The sequence below is a fragment of the Ylistrum balloti genome, unplaced genomic scaffold (assembly GCF_031769215.1).
Source record: "Ylistrum balloti isolate Yb309-2 unplaced genomic scaffold, AGI_CSIRO_Ybal_v1 Utg370136, whole genome shotgun sequence".
Classification (NCBI taxonomy): Eukaryota; Metazoa; Mollusca; class Bivalvia; order Pectinida; family Pectinidae; genus Ylistrum; species Ylistrum balloti.
Genome location: NW_026782145.1, coordinates 573,952 through 587,778, shown reverse-complemented (window position 1 = coordinate 587,778; position 13,827 = coordinate 573,952).

Genomic DNA, 13,827 nt, shown 5'->3' with positions numbered 1-13,827 from the left:
TTAACACTGTTAGGGTGACATCCCACGATATCAAACTTAACAATGATTAACACTGTTAGGGTGACATCCCACGATATCAAACTTAACAATGATTAACACTGTTAGTGTGACATCCCACGATATCAAACTTAACAATGATTAACACTGTTAGGGTGACATCCCACGATATCAAACTTAACAATGATTAACGCTATTAGGGTGACATTCCACGAAATCAGACTCAACAATGACTAGCTCTGTTAGGGTTACATCTTACGATGTCAGACTCAATATAATATTCACTTCGCGGTTCACCTTCAGTGAATATTACTATCCTCGGGTTGATAAACCGTTGTATTAAGCTCGTATAGAGTCAATAATTGTTTATTGATAACTTAACCATCTCCGCTAATTGGTTACCTCCTGACTTGCTCTCGAATTGACTTGTTCATTAGGGTGGCCCGTTCTTAAACCAGTATTGTTGTTCAGTTGGACGGTCTACACTGGTACAGATTGGTCAGTCTGAGCGGTGGGGGCGCACTTTGGCCGGTACAGATTGGCCTGGGCTCATGGCGCTCCCTCTGTTCCATTCGAACATGAAGCGTGAAGACAAACCAATATTTACATAGTTTTATTGGAGTAGCTATCAATTATTGCAAGCCCGCACGAGGAAACATTTCTGTACTAATCAGAAATGTGATAATTTTTGGCGGGGAATCGTAAAGACATTACTCAACTTGGCCGTGACATGATGAACGCGTGTTTGATCCCAATACAGGTCCTGTTCAGATGTAGAATCTGAGAGCTCCTGGCTCGAGGATAAACACAGTGTGCAAATCTTCAATTCAAACAAAAAAACTCCATTGAAAACATGTCGATTTTGATTGAAAATGATAAATATGGGAACCGTTGATAATTAATTATAGGTCGAAGGTCGCATTGATTTTTGAGAGCATGTAGCGATACCCAGCTCGGCGATTGATCAAATTGTAAAACGACCGCGTCGTATCAGTACAAGTCGATGTGGTACAGACTGATTTCGGTAACACTATAGATACCTTTCCTAGTTATAGATTTTCTATCTCTGATAGACGGGGTAACACAACACTTCTATCTTTGAGAGATTTGATAGGAAGCAGGCAATATTCAATGTGCTTTATTTATTTCATCTAAAGTAATTAACCGAGACGTCTGGGAAAGATTTTATGCGTATCAAAACCATTTCAATAAACAGGGTGTCAGTTTTAGAAATCAAACTGGCATTATAATGACAAAACAGGTATAGTTGATAGTATAGCAAAGTAGCCATCCTATAAAACGGTATCTTCGTTTGCTAGAAATAAGGGTCAGCTGTCAAATAACGTACTTTTAACACTTTTTAAAACTGAACATTCAATACTCCTAAATATCCATCGCTATTCATGGTGCCATGTTGTCGGCCGGAAGTTGATTAGTGACTTAACATTCTGTAACATCAGACGAACTTTGTAATTGTTATTTTATTATCGAATTTGAGAGTTTCTATGAAATACTTTCAGATCTGGTTTTACAAGCAACATTAGAAGTACAAATACCAACAACAAAAGGAACACCCGAGGACATACGGTGCTCTTCCTTAACTGAGCGAGGACGTGCACTGCAGGATCCGGAACTTTACAATCATTTCCGTGTAGCTTTTTACACGCACCTAAACAGGACAGAGGATGCACGGTGATAGAGAACTAACACTAGTTTTACAGCTATGTTGGCATGCTATTTGTAAAGCCAAGTGATATTGGTCATCCGGCTGGTAGCTGCAGACATCAGCAACTAAACACGGCTTTGTGTGATATCTCGTTAACTGGAGTATATATAGGGTTAAGGCAGGTTATACTAACGAAGCTGACGACGTCTCGAACTCCTCTGACTGCTGACTTAATTCTATATTTCCCACTGTAAATAATGACTCGTTTTATTGTCAAAGGATGTAGAACGCTTAGGGAAATGACACTCTTTAGAGGGACAGATGCAGTCGGTACGATGATTTTTATCTCATACCACAACAATTACCAGAGTCACTGTCAGAGGTTGGTAGGACGTCAGAATATTTTAAACAAAATTGGAAAGTTTCTGGCACAATAGCTTTCGAAAAAACATTTTTTGCATGCACATAACCTTTTATAGCTGTAGTTTATGGTTGTTCCCAGCAGAAGTTTAAGTTCCCTGAGTGGTGTTCCCGTTCATAACAGAAACTAGGTATTGGAAAACGTAATACTTTTTAGAGCGTTTTTCTAACACGAATCTGTTTCCGGTAGCGGCCCACTCTGTCTCCCGCCCGTACCCTGACAAGCGTGGCGGCGCGGTCGTTGCTTGGCGCGTTCGATGTGATGTATTGAGTACACACCAGGGTGATAAGAAGGTTACCCACTTGGCGGTATGATGTATATGTGCCACATGCCGTATCTATCACTTTCAATAAAAATCCGCAATATCTCAAACGAATTGAAGACGGTTCCTCGCATTATTGTCAGCAACATTTTTCAAAATTGCTTCGAATTTTCAGCAAACACATTCAGGGAATGATTTTCTTAGAAAATCAATTGCTTTCGTTCAATCCTCACTATATTGTAAGCATCTTAAAATATCAAGGAAGTGCAATTCGCTTCAAGATGTCAAATTTATAATGGATGATAAGGGGTTATTCCTGACAAAGAACAAGTTCATATCTTTCTTTTGTTTCCCACAGTGACATATGGCTCCCCCTAGCGGAACTCACGTCTGATATCTTACAGGAAAAAACCTCCGTAAGGTCATTGCAGGTATAATTCAGCCGGGTGTCTGTTGTTCCCGCCACTCTCGAGACCTGCTCGGTTGGAATTTATGGCGTCTGAAGCATAAGAAGCCGACACAAAGCGCCTTCTAGTGGCAATAGATACGAGCTGGTCAGAGTTTGGGGAGGCAAAACTACATAGATATCTCTGTTGGGATTTGATATGTAATATTATCGATTAGAGTCTTGTAAAATTGTTAAATCATTGACACTTTTCTCCTACATACTGGATTGAAGTATTATACAACTGATAATTTGGAAAATAATGATAATAATAAAAACATTTACAAACTGACGATTTTTTTTAAAACAATGAGCGTCTAATGAAGACGGCTCTTAAGTTTACTCGGCGACTTTTATACTGTTTACTATAACCGTTATGTACATGTACGAGGAAACAGTACCGTTATGTACGTGTACAAGGAAACAGTACTGTTACGTACACCGAAACCGGACCGTTACGTACACCGATACGGAACCGTTATGTACTTGTACGAGGAAACAGTACCGTTACGTACACCGATACGGGACAATTATGTACATGTACAAGGAAACAGTACCGTTACGTACACCGAAACCGGACCGTTATGTACACCGATACAGGACCGTCAGGTACACCGATACAGAACCGTTAGGTATACCAATACAGGACCGTTATGTACATGTACAAGGAAACAGTACCGTTAGGTACACCGATACAGGACCTTCAAGTACACCGATACAGGACCTTCAAGTACACCGATACAGGACCTTTAAGTACACCGATACCGGACCGTTAGATACACCGATATAAGACCGTTAGGTACACCGATACAGGACCGTTAGGTACACCGATACAGGACCGTTAGGTACACCGATACAGGACTGTTAGGTACACCGATACAGGACCGTTAAGTACACGTTAGGTACACCGATACAGGACCGTCAGGTATACCAATACAGGACCATTAGGTACATGTACAATGAAACAGTACCGTTACGTACACCGAAACCACACCGTTAGGTATACCAATACAGGACCGTCAGGTACACCGATACAGAACCGTCAGGTATACCAATACAGGACCGTTATGTTCATGTACAAGGAAACAGTACCGTTAGATACACCGAAATCGGACCGTTAGGTACACCGGTACAGGACCGTTAGGTACACCGATACAGGACCGTTAGGTACACCGATACCGGACCGTTTGGTAAACCGATACTGGACCGTTATGTTCATGTACAAGGAAACAGTACCGTTAGGTACACCGATACAGGACTGTTATGTACACCGATACAGGACCTTCAAGTACACCGATACAGGACCTTCAAGTACACCGATACAGGACCTTCAAGTACACCGATACCGGACTGTTAGATACACCGATATAAGGCCGTTAGGTACACAAATACAGGACCGTTATGTACACCGATACAGGACCGTTACGTACACCGAAACCGGACCGTTACGTACACCGATACGGGACCGTTATGTACATGTACAAGGAAACAGTACCGTTACGTACACCGAAACCGGACCGTTAGGTATACCAATACAGGACCGTTACGAACACCGAAATAAGACCGTTAGGTACACCGATACGGGACCGTTACGTACACCGAAACCGGACCGTTAGGTACACCAATACCGGACCGTCAGGTATACCAATACAGGACCGTTAGGTATACCAATACAGGACCGTTAGGTACATGTACAAGGAAACAGTACCGTTAGGTACACCGGTACAGGACCGTTAGGTACACCGGTACAGGACCGTTAGGTACACCGGTACAGGACCGTTAGGTACACCGAAACCGGAACGTTAGGTACACTGAAACCGGACCGTTAGGTACAACGGTACAGGACCGTTAGGTACACCGAAACCGGAACGTTAGGTAAACCGAAACCGGGCCGTTAGGTACAACGGTACAGGACCGTTAGGTACACCGATACAGGACCGTCAGGTATACCAATACAGGACCGTTAGGTACACCGATACAGGACTGTTATGTATACCGATATAAGACCATTAGGTACACTGATACAGGACCGTTAGGTACACCGATACAGGGCCCTTAGGTACACCGATACAGGACCGTTAGGTACACCGATAAACGACCGTTAGATACATCGATACCGGACTGTTAGATACACCGATACAGGACCGTTAAGTAAACCGATAAAGGACCGTTAGGTACACCGATACAGGACCGTTAGGTACACCGATACAGGACCGTTAGGTACACCGATACACGACCGTTAGGTACACCGATACAGGATCGTTAAGTACACCGATACAGGACCGTTAGGTACACCGATACAGGACCGTTAGGCACACCGATACAGGACCGTTAAGTGCAGTAGTAGGCGTCTATACTTTCGTCGTTACGAATCAAGTTCAATACAACATAAGGTACAACGAGACTTCAGTGACACCCACCCTTACATCCATATAAAAGTTACGAGACACTTACCCTCACACCCAGTCTACTATAAAACTTTCCCCATCACACCAGACTGTAGAACATAGTACAAATTATACGGCAAAAACTAATTTAAATTTACTTGTGGCGCATACAACATTTGACAGTGCTAAATTATGATATTAGTGAAAATATATAAGATTTATGCGTAGGAAGGAGATGGACCAGAGTTGTTGGGCAAACCTCTGCTCAGTACGCTTCTGTCACACTTATTACGGTTACAAATCAAACTGTGTAAAGTTATGTTGATCAATATACAGATAAAAGTTTTAGAGGTCTTACAGTCAAAGGATACCAGAGTATCCGGTAAAAGTCTTATAGGTCTAGAAATGACAAAATAACATTCCCTGATCGCCTTGATGAAAACGCTGTGTGACTATCCATCCGTCCATCCATCCATCCATCCGTCCATCCATCCATCCATCCGTCTATCCATCCATCCATCCATCCATCCATAATAGTTTCATAAAATAAGTTGATTTTCTAATTATCATTTTGATTAATGTAATGCCTGGGTTTAAGGAGAACTGATTCCTTAACTATTTTTGAACTATATATTCTTTTGTGTGATTTGTAAATTTATATTATCTTTTTACCCCGCGTCATTTATTTCACAACACCTAGATTGTGCGATTCAACGACGAATTCAATTTAATTCAATTCTTTTATTCCTCTTATTAAGAGATACAAAAAGTGTACAAAGTCATATATTTAATTACATGTTACAATTATGGTGTTTATTACAACTTCGTTAGTATCACCAACAGACTTTAACACTCAGTTATCAAATGTACATACATTCATGCTGTGTGCGTAAGATTTTTATTGTCGAACATTTGTGGGAGTACTTTTTGGACAGACGCTAGGATCTAACATTTTGATAAAAAATGCGTTGTTGTTTTTCAAACACAAGTTGAAAGTTGCCCGACCCCCGGGATCACCATTCTTTCAGGTCCATCAATGTATTTGTCTGGTTATTGTAACATTTTTCTCTTTGGTATAAAAATTGAACGCAGAAAAAAATGGAGTATCATTATTGTATTTTGTTTTTCAATTTGATTTTAAAGTTATCCTGTGAGATTGGTTAGGATATAAATTATGTGGCGGGCACGTATCAGACAGAACGTGCTACATCACAATCATCTTGTGCATTGTGTCTATTGAATCTGGCTCTTACCATATAGGAAACCACTGAATTATTTACAATAGATCAACGTCAGGGAAATTAATGGTATTGTATATAAAAACAATATTCACCCCTTAAGTATAGATATATTTGATAATATAGGTGATATATAGATATGGGCAAGACCTTGCTTCCTAGATAGCGAAGTTACAAGCAGATTCACGCTTAATGGACTCTTCGATTTGTCGAGGAAGTAATGCAGAAAATACGCTCTGGAATTTGTCATTATTTCATTACAGCAATTTCTACTGACAAAACATAATACATCATATGATGGTACAGTCACGATACATATTTCTAACCGCCTTCAATTAGTATACACTCACCATATCTAAGAATGAATCTCCTACCCGTTTGTCCCCTAACCTACTCCTCCCCTACTTTCTTCTCCTCAAATTCCTCTCCTTCCCCATTCCATGTCCCCTTCTGATTCCGTATCCCTGTCCCCATTCCTTCTCTCACCATTCCACATCAGCCCCATCCCTCGTGATTATTCATCCCTTCCTTATTTGTCCCTCTCATTCTCCTTATTCCTCACGTCTATATTTCGCCCCTCGCTCCCTCCCCACCCCTTTTTATTCCCCCTCTCCGCATCTCTGCCATCCCAACTTCTTCCTATTCCTCAAATGCCCATCTTTCCCTAATCAACTCCTCCCATCTCCTCACACCCTATTTATCCTTTTTCCTTCCCTCCCTATCTCTCTCCTTGCTACCTCCACACTCCTTATTCAACCTCTTCCCCATTCCTCCTCCTCCCCATTTATCCCCTTCTCTAATCCTCCCCATCCCCATCCATCCACAATTCACCTTATCCTCCTCCATTTCTTATTATTTCCTTCCCCTTTCCCTCCTCCACTTCATTTCTCCTTCCTCCCCATTTCTCCTCCCCCTCTTCTATTTCTCTCCTCCTCACCTAAGTCATACCCAACACTCGTGACTACCTTTATATATAATCATACTACTCGGATGCGTGATCAAAATCTTTTAGTACATCCCAGCACCAAACATGGTCTCTTTACATTCAATTGAGACCTGGGCGCGACAGATACTCTATTACATTTAACACAAACTCAAAATAAACATCCAATACGGATATCTGAATTTCGTTCACGTTAATTATGAAGTCGTAAATACATTGATGATGTTATGCCAGTAATTGATGTGCCGACCGACACGAGTAAGACTATTTCATACAACACAAAGTCACCCGTCGTTGCGCTAACATTGTAACTGGACCGAAGTGACATTTCAAAGAGTATGGCATTGACCGTGTGGCCAGCGGACACAAGATTGATAGCGTAACAAATCCGAGCCAAGCACCAGAACAAACAAAGATTAGTAATCACTTTCCTTGCTTCCGGTGTGAAATTGACTATAGCATGCTAAACAGGAAACAAAGTCATTTAGGCGCCTATCTCGAGGTCGCAAACGGAAGTGAATATCGCGACCATGAAAACATAGTATCAGGTGGAAATACATTTGTCTTTGAGCCGATGTTTCTATGATACAGTTGCTGAGTGTTTAACAGAATTTGAACAGACGTTTCTGTTATACAGTTGCTGGGTGTTTAACAGAATTTGGACAGACGTTTCTATGATACAGTTGCTAGGTGTTTAACAGAATTTGGACATACGTTTCTATGATACAGTTGCTGAGTGTTTAACAGAATTTGAACAGACGTTTCTGTGATACAGTTGCTGAGTGTTTAACAGAATTTGGACAGACGTTTCTGTTATACAGTTGCTGGGTGTTTAACAGAATTTGGACAGACGTTTCTATGATACAGTTGCTGACTGTTTAACAGAATTTGGACAGACGTTTCTATGATACAGTTGCTGACTGTTTAACAGAATTTGGACAGACGTTTCTATGATACAGTTGCTGACTGTTTAACAGAATTTGGACAGACGTTTCTATGATACAGTTGCTGACTGTTTAACAGAATTTGGACAGACGTTTCTATGATACAGTTGCTGACTGTTTAACAGAATTTGGACAGACGTTTCTATGATACAGTTGCTGACTGTTTAACAGAATTTGGACAGACGTTTCTATGATACAGTTGCTGACTGTTTAACAGAATTTGGACAGACGTTTCTATGATACAGTTGCTGACTGTTTAACAGAATTTGGACAGACGTTTCTATGATACAGTTGCTGACTGTTTAACAGAATTTGGACAGACGTTTCTATGATACAGTTGCTGACAGTTGCTGACTGTTTAACAGAATTTGTTTCTATGATACAGTTGCTGACTGTTTAACAGAATTTGGACAGACGTTTCTATGATACAGTTGCTGACTGTTTAACAGAATTTGGACAGACGTTTCTATGATACAGTTGCTGACTGTTTAACAGAATTTGGACAGACGTTTCTATGATACAGTTGCTGACTGTTTAACAGAATTTGGACAGACGTTTCTATGATACAGTTGCTGACTGTGTTTAACAGAATTTGGACAGACGTTTCTATGATACAGTTGCTGACTGTGTTTAACAGAATTTGGACAGACGTTTCTATGATACAGTTGCTGACTGTTTAACAGAATTTGGACAGACGTTTCTATGATACAGTTGCTAGGTGTTTAACAGAATTTGGACAGACGTTTCTATGATACAGTTGCTGACTGTGTTTAACAGCTGTATTTGGACAGACGTTTCTATGATACAGTTGCTGGGTGTTTAACAGAATTTGGACAGACGTTTTAACAGAATTTGGACAGACGTTTCTATGATACAGTTGCTGGGTGTTTAACAGAATTTGGACAGACGTTTCTATGATACAGTTGCTGACTGTTTAACAGAATTTGGACAGACGTTTCTATGATACAGTTGCTGACTGTTTAACAGAATTTGGACAGACGTTTCTATGATACAGTTGCTGGGTGTTTAACAGAATTTGGACAGACGTTTCTGTTATACAGTTGCTGGGTGTTTAACAGAATTTGGACAGACGTTTCTATGATACAGTTGCTGGGTGTTTAACAGAATTTGGACAGACGTTTCTATGATACAGTTGCTGGGTGTTTAACAGAATTTGGACAGACGTTTCTATGATACAGTTGCTGACTGTTTAACAGAATTTGGACAGACGTTTCTGTTATACAGTTGCTGGGTGTTTAACAGAATTTGGACAGACGTTTCTGTTATACAGTTGCTGGGTGTTTAACAGAATTTGGACAGACGTTTCTATGATACAGTTGCTTAGTGTCTAGCCGAAGGTACTGTGATACAGCTGCTGCATGTTGGGACCGTATTTGGCTGAGGGTTCTGTGATACAGCTGCTGCGTGTTGGGACCGTATTTGGCTGAGGGTTCTGTGATACAGCTGCTGCGTGTTGGGACCGTATTTGGCTAAGGGTTCTGTGATACAGCTGCTGCATGTTGGGACCGTATTTGGCTGAGGGTTCTGTGATACAGCTGCTGCGTGTTGGGACCGTATTTGGCTGAGGGTTCTGTGATACAGCTGCTGGGTGTTAGGACCGTATTTGGCCGAGGGTTCTGTGATACAGCTGCTGCGTGTTGGGACCGTATTTGGCTGAGGGTTCTGTGATACAGCTGCTGCGTGTTGGGACCGTATTTGGCTGAGGGGACTGTGATACAGCTGCTGGGTGTTGGGACCGTATTTGGCTGCGGGTTCTGTGATACAGCTACTGAAAGGGATTGCCTGATTTGATTGCAAGTTCATTTCCATCGTCAAAACGGAGTGATCAGAAACAAACATCAAAGGTGTTAAGACCTCTTTATAACTAACTCATGCCGAAGTTAGAGATTTTGTCTTAAAAAACACTGAAAAGTGTCATTTATTGTCTGATGTGTTTAAGATTTAATTAAATCCTGATTTTGTAAAAAAAAAAAAAAAAAAAATCAGCACAACCTTGGAGACCTTGTTTCGAGATGGCATTCACTACATACAATTTCATGTGAAAAACATTACATACTTATTGGATACGTTGTAGTCCCTCCACTATTGATAAGTTTAGTAAGTCATTAGAGCCGACTTGACGTAATTCTTTGTGTTCCCTTGGTGTGTCTTCTGACGGTTTGGGGACATTTAATGAAAAAGTTTACTCGTGACTTTATTGTAATAACACTGACCGCGATGACGTTAGGGTTAACATGGACACAGGATGCACGGGCGCGTGTGATATACGACCATTATCAGTGTTGAACCTTGCCCTTGAGCCTGCGACTAACGTCCACCGATATTCGACGATAGTGTAAAATGTTACTCGTACACGCGAACCCGCTTCCTATTCTTCTTACAACGCCGACGTGTGTCATAGGCTATGGAGTATGGTCATAATTTTGATGTAATTAAAAGAGAAAAAAGCCCGCGCATAGAACTGCATGTTTCCGTGACGGCCAATCCCGAGGGTCGGGGTTTCTCTTAGGTCTAGCTAGGTCGGATGTGAGGCAAGTGTAATTGGTTTTTCTACCTAACCCTTTTTTATGTTGCATTCCAACCTTTGACCTGTTTACTTTTGATTCTGAACATAATTTACCGACGGTATTGACAATGTGTTATCTTTCTGCTGTGATATCGTACTCAGACATGTAAGCTAACAGGCACTAGGACGCCTCATATTGCCGCATTCCTCCTGAAAACACGGCACGGACCACGGATCACTTTGTATAAGTGCTATAGACAATTGCTAGTCATTTATAAGATAGTAAAGAAGACATGACACCCGCTCCACGACAAAATACATCTACATCAGGCGCCAATTTCTGTGAATGTTTGCTGTAATCAGCGTGAGGTTGATTTGAATACCCATAACATCGTGATGGACGATAAAAGTAGAGCTCAAACGTCTCGTGTATCCGACATCCGTACAACTTACAGGTCTCGCTTGACAATTCCGTGGGATTATGTTGTAATATCGGCGGGTCTCCGGATAGTAGCAGGGCTTTATGTACCGAGCATTTGCTTACAAACATACAAACTTGCCAGCTAAATGACGATTAAAGAGTCTCCCTCGTGCGTTGCTTCATTCCTTATTTATGAAATGTAAATAGGTTAGGTCAGTAATATGACGTTCATCCCTTTAATGATACTCATGAATACATACATGTACCAAAGGAACGGCGTAGCTTCCGTTTGTAAAAACGCATGCGCATTGAGAATGACGGCCAGGTGCCATATCAGGTACTGTCGAACCTTGGTAGATGGAACGCTTGCTCGAGACATTGATTCTGGCAGATCACATCTACATTAATTGCTTGAGAATTCTAGAAACATCATTCAAATATTATATCAAATGAGTATTCTGTGTTTTTTACATTGCCGTACATGGCAGTGTTTCACTCTAAGGCACAACACGTGCCAACTGTATCATGCATTAAACATGCTTGTACCAAGAGAAATCCCTCGCTTCAAACTTGGCCAGGATTAATCGGTAAAACCGCTACATATAAAACTAATCGTTTTTATTTCTTAACTCAGTATTTTATTTCCGAAGGAAACCATGCGCACACAAGAGAAATTTTGGCGCTTTACAAGTTTTAACTTATAACTTCATGGCATACCTTTATGTGATTTTGTACCCAACTATAACACCTAGGATACTCGCTGGTACACTTATCAGTCATCAACATATTTTCCTGTGGGTTGGCTGCCATACAGTTTCTATGTATTAAACGACATTCAACCAATTAGAAATATAATGTGTTTGCTATCGGCGATGACACCCAATCCTCCTACCAAATTCTTTGTGCTAAACAAATACATTGTTTTTGTATAACTACAATACAATACAATATAATATAATACAATGCAACACAATACAATGCAACACAAATACAATATTTTATTTAAGTGTCACATATCGATATCACATGACAACAACAGGGATTATCAATGATTAAAAGTCATTTCAATTGTTAAACTACCAATATCAACATCCCGCCAAATATGTGGTTTATGAGACACTGAAAAGATCACTCCATTTAATTGAACAATTAACTACGTAATTATTCTAAAATGAAAGTATTTTGGTGACTTGAGTTACGGTTTCTGATGCTTGAGAACATGGCTAGATTCCAATCCGCACCTACTCCGATAGTGTGGTTTTAGTATTTACATTATGTGAACAATTATCAATGTTATATCAATACCAATCGTGAGTCATTTGCTGCGATAAATATTGAGTACAGATGAGTTAATAATTAACCTAGTTAAATTTACTTTGGTAGTTTACGAGTAGTTTAAATATCACTTCTTGTAACTGAAGGTGATGGCAGAGTGTGTTTACTGAACGTGTAGTTTAAATATCAACTCGTGTGACTGAGGGTGATGGTAGGTATGTTTACTGAACATTTAGTTTAAATATCAACTCGTGTGACTGAGGGTGATGGTAGGGTATGTTTACTGAATATGTAGTTTAAATATCAACTCGTGTGACTGAGGGTGATGGTAGGGTATGTTTACTGAATATGTAGTTTAAATATCAACTGATGTGACTGAGGATGATGGTAGGGTGTGTTTACTGAATATGTAGTTTAAATATCAACTGATGTGACTGAGGATGATGGTAAGGTGTGTTTACTGAATATGTAGTTTAAATATCAACTCGTGTGACTGAGGGTGATGGTAGGGTGTGTTTACTGAATATGTAGTTTAAATATCAACTCGTGTGACTGAGGGTGATGGTAGGTATGTTTACTGAACATGTAGTTTAAATATCACCTCGTTTGACTGAGGGTGATGGTAGGTATGTTTACTGAACATTTAGTTTAAATATCAACTCGTGTGACTGAGGGTGATGGTAGGTGTGTTTACTGAATATATAGTTTAAATATCAACTCGTGTGACTGAGGCTGATGGTAGGTGTGTTTACTGAATATGTAGTTTAAATATCACCTCGTTTGAGTGAGGGTGATGGTAGGTGTGTTTACTGAATATGTAGTTTAAATATCACCTCGTTTGAGTGAGGGTGATGGTAGAGTGTGTTTACTGAACATGTAGTTTAAATATCAACTGATGTGACTGAGGAAGATGGTAGGTATGTTTACTGAACATGTAGTTTAAATATCAACTCGTGTGACTGAGGGTGATGGTAGGGTGTGTTTACTGAACATTTAGTTTAAATATCAACTGATGTGACTGAGGGTGATGGTAGGTGTGTTTACTGAACGTGTATTTTAAATATCAACTCATGTGACTGAGGATGATGGTAGGGTGTGTTTACTGAATATGTAGTTTAAATATCGACTGATGTGACTGAGGGTGATGGTAGGGTGTGTTTACTGAATGTGTAGTTTAAATATCAACTGATGTGACTGAGGGTGATGGTAGGTATGTTTACTGAACTTGTAGTTTAAATATCAACTCGTGTGACTGAGGGTGATGGTAGGGTATATTTACCGAACCACAGAATTTGTTGTAC